The sequence below is a fragment of the Mobula hypostoma genome, chromosome 2 (genome assembly GCF_963921235.1).
Source record: "Mobula hypostoma chromosome 2, sMobHyp1.1, whole genome shotgun sequence".
NCBI lineage: Eukaryota > Metazoa > Chordata > Chondrichthyes > Myliobatiformes > Myliobatidae > Mobula > Mobula hypostoma.
The window spans coordinates 249,638,303-249,647,490 of record NC_086098.1 but is presented as its reverse complement, the minus strand read 5'-3'; the positions used below and the strand labels follow the sequence as shown (position 1 = coordinate 249,647,490).

General features: G+C 45.9%; 1 non-coding gene across 1 annotated transcript; it reads right to left on the bottom strand.

Annotated features, from left to right (window-relative positions):
- Positions 1 to 8,594: 8,594 nt before the first annotated feature.
- trnaw-cca (transfer RNA tryptophan (anticodon CCA)) lies at positions 8,595 to 8,666 on the bottom strand. The gene has a single exon. It is a non-coding gene; the product is annotated as a tRNA-Trp (tRNA).
- Between the last annotated feature and the right edge of the window lie 522 nt (positions 8,667 to 9,188).

Genomic DNA, 9,188 nt, shown 5'->3' with positions numbered 1-9,188 from the left:
GTATTTTGTCCCGATTCTTTTATAACGACAATCGGCGTAAGAATTCCAATGATTGTTTACGACGACTAACGACTCAGAAGCTAGAGAAACAGGCCATGGATTTAAATAAACAACTCATTCACTTAAAACGGAAAGGAAGTCTCTAAACAACACACATCAAAGTTGCTGGTGAACGCAACTTCTGCCTGCTCTAGTTCTCTTTATTGCTAACTGCTGACGGGACAACAACCGTCTCGACTTCACCGCACCAGGTTCCCATTCCAACCTTACTCCTTCCGAAAGCTCTGCTCTCCACTCCCTCCGCATTAATCCTAACCTTACTATTAAACTCGCCGATAAGGGGAGTGCGGTTGTAGTCTGGCGTACTGACCTCTACCTCGCCGAGGCATAGCGACAACTCGTGGATACCTCCTCTTATTTACCTCTCGATCGTGACCCCACTGAGGAGCACCAGGCCATTGTCTCCCACACCATCACCGACTTTATCCGCTCAGGGGATCTCCCATCCACTGCTACCAACCTTATAGTTTCCACACCTCGCACTTCCCGTTTCTATCTCCTACCGAAGATCCACAAACCTGCCTGTCCTGGCCGACCTATTGTCTCAGCTTGCTCCTGCCCCACCGAACTCGTTTCTGCATACCTCGACACAGTTTTATCCCCCCTTGTTCAATCCCTTCCTACCTATGTTCGTGACACTTCTCACGCTCTTAAACTTTTCGATGATTTTAAGTTCCCTGGCCCCCACCGCTTTATTTTCACCTTGGATGTCCAGTCCCTATGTACCTCCATCCCCCATCAGGAAGGTCTCAAAGTTCTCCGCTTCTTTTTGGATTCCAGACCTAATCAGTTCCCCTCTACCACCACTCTGCTCCGTCTAGCAGAATTAGTCCTCACTCTTAATAATTTCTCCTTTGGCTCCTCCCACTTCCTCCAAACTAAAGGTGTAGCTATGGGCACCCGTATGGGTCCTAGCTATGCCTGCCTTTTTGTTGGCTTTGTGGAACAATCTATGTTCCAAACCTATTCTGGTATCTGTCCCCCACTTTTCCTTCGCTACTTCGACAACTGCATTGGCACTGCTTCCTGCACGTATGCTGAGCTCCTTGACTTTATTAACTTTGCCTCCAACTTTCACCCTGCCCTCAAGTTTACCTGGTCCGTTTCCGACACCTCCCTCCCCTTTCTAGATCTTTCTGTCTCTATCTCTGGAGACAGCTTATCTACTGATGTCTACTATAAGCCTACTGACTCTCACAGCTATCTGGACTATTCCTCTTCTCACCCTGTCTCTTGCAAAAATGCCATCCCCTTCTCGCAATTCCTCCGTCTCCGCCGCATCTGCTCTCATGATGAGGCTTTTCAGTCCAGGACGAGGGAGATGTCCTCCTTTTTTAAAGAAAGGGGCTTCCGTTCCTCCACCATCAACTCCGCTCTCAAACGCATCTCCCCCATTTCACGCACATCTGCTCTCACTAAATCCTCCCGCCACCCCACTAGGAATAGGGTTCCCCTTGTCCTCACCTACCACCCCACCAGCCTCCGGGTCCAACATATTATTCTCCGTAACTTCCGCCACCTCCAACGGGATCCCACCACTGAACACATCTTTCCCCCTCTCCCCTCTGTGCTTTCCGCAGGGATCGTTCCCTACGCGACTCCCTTGTCCATTCGTTCCCCCCATCCCTCCCCACCGATCTCCCTCTTGGCACTTATCCTTGTAAGCGGAACAAGTGCTACACATGCCCTTACACTTCCTCCCTTACCACCATTCAGGGCCCCAGACAGTCCTTCCAGGTGAGGCGACACTTCACCTGTGAGTCGGCTGGGGTGATATACTGTGTCCGGTGCTCCCAGTGCGGCCTTCTATATATTGGCGAGACCCGAGGCAGACTGGGAGATCGTTTCGCTGAACACCTACGCTCTGTCTGCCAGGGAAAGCAGGATCTCCCAGTGGCCACACATATTAATTCCACGTCCCATTCCCATTCTAATATGTCTATCCACAGCCTCCTCTACTGTAAAGATGAAGTCACACTCAGATCGGAGGGACAACACCTTAAATTCCGTCTAGGTAGACTCCAACCTGATGGCATGAACATTGACTTCTCAAACTTCCGCTAATGCCCCACTTCCCCCTCGTACCCCATCCGTTATTTATTTATTTATATACACACATTCCTTCTGTCTCTCTCCTTTTTCTCCCTCTGTCCCCCTCACTATACCCCTTGCCCATCCTCTGGGTTCCCCCTCCCCCTTTTCTTTCTCCCTGGGCCTCCTGTCCCATGATCCTCTCATATCCCCTTTTGCCAATCACCTGTCCAACTCTTGGCTCCATCCCTCCCCCTCCCGTCTTCTCCTATCATTTTGGATCTCTCCCTCCCCTTCCCACTTTCAAATCTCTTACTCACTCTTCCTTCAGTTAGTCCTGACGAAGGGTCTCGGCCTGAAACGTTGACTGCACCTCTTCCTAGAGATGCTGCCTGGCCTGCTGTGTCCACCAGCAACTTTGATGTGTGTTGCTTGAAAGTCTCTAAAAGCGGAAAGCTGATGGTGCCACTGAGTCTTTGATTATTTCTGAGACGGGGTGATCGTGTCCTGACAAAAACAATGGTTACCAATTTGGTGGGAATAAGGATTTAAGTATGATCATCCGGATTACAACGAATGACAGATCATCTGGGTACGTTCCGGAAATTAGTATATGCAGTATATATAGGTGTATTTTTATTGTAATTGTTATATTGTTTATCATTATTATGCATTGCAATGTACTGCAGCCGCAAAACAACAAATTTCACGACAGTTTCTAAAGAAATGGTTTCCGTTGTGGCGCGTGTTCAGCTGACTGCACAACAAACTGAAGCGGGTAACAATATTAAATAATGAAGCCGTTATACAATGGGTCTTGGCCAATATTTCACGTTAATGTGCCTATCTGTTCGCTCTAATGGAGTAGTTCTATTTTTCTCAGAGAGGGTCCAGAACATGTCTTTTGTAGAATCTTTGGATTTACTTTGCAGAGTTAGGTTATGGAATCTGGGATTGCTTCAGCTAGAAATCATATAGTGACGAGACGCTTTATGGCCACCTTCTGCATGACCAACCGATGCTGAACATGACAAGATAAGTAGAGAGCTGGTGAGTTCATATTTTGCATCCAGTGGAACGGTATCTCTTACACTTCAATTCAAACTAGAAACTGCGAATATTGGTGAAGGTTAGCTTCGCAGCAATAGTTGCTGGAACATCCCGTTGTTTTACACGCTGCAGTCTCACATGACAACCGTTTATCGCCATTCCATTCGGTCAGCTTTGAAGCAACCAATAAATAGGAAACCCGCATCGAACCTCACAACAATCTGTGCGAGAGTTTCAAAAGTTGCACGAGTTGGACAACACTTTCAAAGTTATTTTATTCAACCAATCAGCATTATTGTGTGACGAATGTAAAGGACTTTTGTGTAGTAATGTGGCAGAGTAGTCTAAGGCGCTGGATTATGTTTCCATCTTGTAGATGGTCCTACGTTGGTGTCAGGGTCAAGGATATCACTGAGGCGTATAGAATAGTACCAAGTTGGTGAAATTCGTGGACGAGAAGTGATCGTGTCCCATATTTATATGAATGGCGCACACTAGAGATTCAGCAAAATCTCAGATGCTGGGATGGGGTGGGTTGAGGGGAGGGAATCAGCTAATCAGGAGCACATATGGAGAGTAAACTGTGGACACATCGGGCTGATACAACTCATCATGAAATCATTTATAAGAACGAATTTGGTGTAAAGGTATTTAATCCCTATATACGTCCGAAGTCACACCTGTAAACGCTCTACACCAATTTCTTTAAATGCACAGTGAACCACTCAGTTTTAGAATAGAAAATACATGAGCAACACCGGCTGAAATGGTTTGTCAGCAGGAGCAGGCAAGTCCACAAAAACAGGACCCGCCCGCGGGTAGCAGGTGATTGTAACTCTAAATCAATGTCATTCCTCAGAAAGACAAGAATATTGCAAACGATATAGTGGGAAACGTCATCAATGTCATCGACCTGAACCGTTCCTGCTGGTTCTCACGATGTAGATACGGCGAGATCTATAGTGGGTTTGAAGACTTTTGTTTGTTTCTTCTTTTCTTTTTTTCTTTTTTGCGAATTTTGTTTTTTTTTATTGAAGGTGCGGTTAACAGCTGCGCTTGAATAAAACCATCTTCATCAGATGAACGTTCCATCTGCCCAGCCGGAAAGAAAATCCTTTCGACGTATATACCCCTTCAGCTGCTTCACGTGCTATTTCATACCACAGGCGCGCGGGAAGAAGACTGATGTGCACATTTAAAACCGCCGTAAGGCACTGAGCCGGGAGGACAACTGCTCTTACTGGTATAACTGGAACAAGGAAACACACACTCATGCAAACAGCTACAGAGCCAGGCGGGTGTCACGAATGGTACAGTTCCATGGATAGACAACCAATTTGATACATCACGACAGGAAAACACAAATGCACCGACCAGCATAGGTGGGCAAATAAACGTGAATGTCGTGAACACCAAGAAAGAGAGGCAATCTCTCACACAAAAGACAGATGTGTCAGATATTGAGATAGAAAGAGACTCAAAAACACATACAGTAAACATAATTGAAGACAGACCAGCAACCACCGCCCTTATCGACAGAAAGTGTGATTGGGATGAAGCTGTGAATAACTCTTTATTTCGATTTTTTTTGTTGTTGTTTCTAAATATCTAGCATTTTTCCGCTTTCATGTTCACTGGCCTTATTGAAGGAATAAATTGCAACCACCATTCTGTTCTGGCTGTTCAGTACATATGATGTAATTCGGAGCTCCTTTACAGAATGCCTGTTTTTTGAAGATACATCAGTCCCTATCACTCACTTATATGAGCAAAATTAACAGTGCCTTCACTTTCAGCAATCAATGAAGAGATATTCAATGAGTTCAGATTTCAAGCATCAATGGGACTCGCCGTGGAAGAGTGCCCTGTTGGGGTACTACAGCTGAGAATTGGTGTAGCGGTGTTATCGTTGTGTATCTTAATTATAACCATATAACAATTACAGCACGGAAAAAGGCCATCTCGGCCCTTCGAGTCCGTGCCGAACTCTTACCCTATCCTATTCCCACCGACCTGTACTCAGCCCATAACCCTCCATTCCTTTCCTGTCCATATATCTATCCAATTTAACTTTAAACGACAACATCGAACCTGCCTCAACCACTTCTGCTGGAAGCTCTTTCCACACAGCTACCACTCTCTGAGTAAAGAAGTTCCCCCTCATGTTACCCCTAAATTTTTGTCCTCTAATTCTCAACCCATGCCCTCTTGTTTGAATCTTCCCCACCCTCAATGGAAAAAGTCTATCCACGTCAACTCTATCAATTCCCCTCATAATTTTAAACACCTCTATCAAGTCCCCCCTCAACCTTCTACGCTCCAAAGAATAAAGACCTAACTTGTTCAACCTTTCTCTGTAACTTAGGAGATGAAACCCAGGCAACATTTTAGTAAACCTCCTCTGTACTGTCTCAATTTTATTGATATCCTTCCTATAATTCGGTGACCAGAACTGTACACAATACTCCAGATTTGGCCTTACCAATGCCTTATACACATTCAACATTACATCCCAACTCCTACACTCAATGCTGTGATTAATAAAGGCCAGCAAACCAAAAGCTTTCTTACATAATTGAATGCGATTTTTTTAAAATCAAGTAGTCAAGGACCCACTTACAAAGGCTGTTTCTGAACCAAAGGTCTAACAGTTTGGTTATGAATGTGCTTGTAATTTTAGTACTGAACGCCAAGCTGTAGTTGATAAATTGTGGATGTGTTATTTTCCAGATGCTCTACGGATGAGCACAGGACGAGGGAGACGGCTTCCGCGATATAATTATCTCGGCGAATTGCAGTTCTTCGACGTTTTCTGGGACACTGTATTTGATGTGTGCCATGACCAGTTCTCGGAAGAAAAGAAGTGATTGCATTTGTAATTATGATTTCGCTGGGAATCGACCCCTGCACCCCTTGAGAATTCTACCACTGAACCAGCAATGCAAGTCTTTATTGAGAGCTCTATAAATACCACATCAGTACCAGCTCGAGTTCAAGTTCATGTTCAGCTGTCATTCAATCATACGTAAATACAGATGAATACAGCCAAATGAAACCGCGTTACTCCGAGGCCAACGTGCTAAACATTGTACTAAGAGTAATACAATGCACAAGGTACATGTAGCACATATTAAGATAGCAAGCATATATAAGGTAGAAAACACATATAAGGTAGCAACCAGGTATAAGTTAGCAAGCACAGAAAAGAAAGCATTGAAACACAGTAACAGAAAAATCCATGTCCCTGCTTTCATAAATGTCGCAGCGTCTGCAGTCGATCACATTACAGCTTGTCTTCTGCCGAGTGAACATTGGGAGGCAGCACCGATTTCGGCAGAAAAGCCGCCCTCCACCGGCCCCGTCACTACTGTGGAACACCTGACTCCGCGACTGAAGACCTAGTCATGACTACGACCGAGGACATGCAGCTCTCAGTCCGTCCGCTCCTGGCCTTCGGCAACAAACCAATGAATTTAACTTGCAACATAAGGAAAGCGGCTAAGAGAATAACTCGCTGTCCAACTGCACACCTCCTTGCTCACCGATGCTTCTTTGTCGCAGGCAGCAGCAGGATCCGCACCAAATCACCTCCTTCCGTCTCTCCGCCAACAAGCAACTACCTTATGGGGTGGACCTGCAGCACTTTAAGTTCTTAATGTCCAGCAGACTTTTTCTATCGTAAAAAAGTGCGATTAAAACAGACAATGACACCTTTGGGTCACCTCGTAGAAGACGCTGTTTCCATGCGCTCCACACGGAGTTCCAACTACACTTCTCAACCCATTTGTTTGATTTCTTCAAAAAATCTAAATTGTTGACAAACAGAACATCCAGTCAAATTTTCTTGAAAACTGCTTGACAAGCGAAATACAGAGCATTCCAGCTGCACGGAATTTTCAAAGGCTACCTGACGTTTAACACAGACAAAGGATTGCATTTACCTGGATTTCCCTTCAGTCCTTCTTGTATAAAGACTGTTAAATTCTTGAACTCCATTTATCTTGTATCTCCTGTGGCCGGCAGACATGAAACAGCATATGTCCCCACCTATTCGCTTGCCTCTCAAGTCAGCATGGGACACATCTCATTCTATCTTGGCTGCACAATCATCTCCATGCTTGCTGAAGCACAAAATGCATTCTCTTTAATTAACGTCAACCTTCCCCAGAATATCTTTGCCCCACTTCCTGAAACGTTTAACCACAGTGTTGGTTTCCTCACTGAATACATACTTAAAATATTAAATTACGACATGACACAATACTTTATACATACACTCTCATGGTCCGGTCCGTGAAGTCCGCATTCCGGTTCACGTCCGGTCCATCGACCCTTGCTCCAGGTTTTCCTGTCTACCCTGTTTCTGTTCCTGTTGAGCACTAAATGAGGCAGCTGATTCTCGTTGGGGCTGGCTGCATAAATACCTCCAGAGACCAGGGCGTGGCTGCTGGATTGTTCTTGTCCTTACTCCTTGTATCCCTTCCCCTGCCTTCTGCTACCTCGCCTGAAGACCTGCCTTGTCTTGCCGGTAACTCTCGCCTCACCTCGCCTGTAGGCTTGTCTTGGAGCCACCCTGTACCTAGTTCCCTTCCTGTTCCTTGCCTCCGTCGGGTAAGCCAGGCCGTCTGGCCGTTACCCTACGGTTGGTTCTGTCCTTTCCTGTCCTTTGCCTCCGTCGGGTGGAGATCCGCGCCCTGCCCAGGAGGAGCTTCAAGACCCCAAGCCTCGAGCCGCGCCCCAAGCCAAGCTTCAAGACCCCAAGCCTCAGGTCTCTAGCCAAGCCTCACCTCAAGCAAGGGTGGCCGGAGTAAGGGTGGATGCTTTTTTACATATCAAATTGGGCTTTGTAATAATACAAACCCTGTTCGTCTTTCTTCTGTAGGGTGTTGTGTAGCCGCTGAACTGAGCAGTAACATTACTGCGTGAGGAGTCAATACTGTGCAGACTGCTGAGTTGTGATTCACATCGAAAAACACTGAACAGCAATTGTCGAGGCCCAACTTACAGGAGAGGTCCATTTCCATTTACACTGAGCCCTCTCCTTTGTTTATCGATTTTTAAGCACTGGGTGGTTCTATTGAAAATTTAATCATTGAGAGCCCAGCCAGCGTTCAGCGAGCCAGGCGGCGGCTTTCAACAGCTTTCCGAAGGAAGATGGCGAGAACGCAGGATGGGCTGGAAATGTAGCTCCTTCCTTCCCGAGCTACAGAATGCTTGTACAGTTTTCTGTGGTAGGGTTAGAATTCGGCATCTGCAAGGCTTTTAAATAAAAGGGTCTTATTTTTAGATTTTAGAACACATCGTAAACATCAGCATTTCATTGCTGAGATTCACCAAATGTGAGTGCATTTGCATAAGTAATACCATAATACTTATGGTATTATGGGGAAAATACGAAAGTACGCAAGTTTCTGTGCGGACCGCCCCAGATTCTATGGTTATAAAATCCGATGTGACCCCGACGTGATTCGAACACGCAGCCTTCTGATCTGGAGTCAGACGCGCTACCGTTGCGCCACGAGGTCTGGTGGTAGGCACCTATCACAGAAGTGGTCTTCAGTTATCTGCCTTAGAGTCTGAGATTCACGGGTTAGGGAGCAAGATTTCCGCTGCCTAATACATGCGCTGGTGGCGGACAGCTGCCAATCTCGGCGGGAGCGGTACTTGCGAGATGCTTTCGCTTCACTGACTCAGTCCATCCACACTATTCATAGCGTTTCGAGAAACATCTTTATCTTTGTTAGATTCACCGAATATAATTCTGTATGCTCAATAATTTATTCAGCGACACACGTTGAATAATTCAGCAAGTCAAGCTGCAGCTATGGAGGATACTAAACAGTGAACGGTTCTTCCCGGGTCGCTTCAGCTGTATTTTATTAGCACGAAAACTGGGAGCTCTGGATTGCAGGGTGGAGTTCCATATTTCACCGGATCGACTTGTAAAACTTCAGCTGCCTGACTGCTTGCGGCACTCTGGCAAAAATGCGGCACCACTGGTCACAGCTGCTTTTACGGGATCAACGGAATATGCTATCGTTCTACTA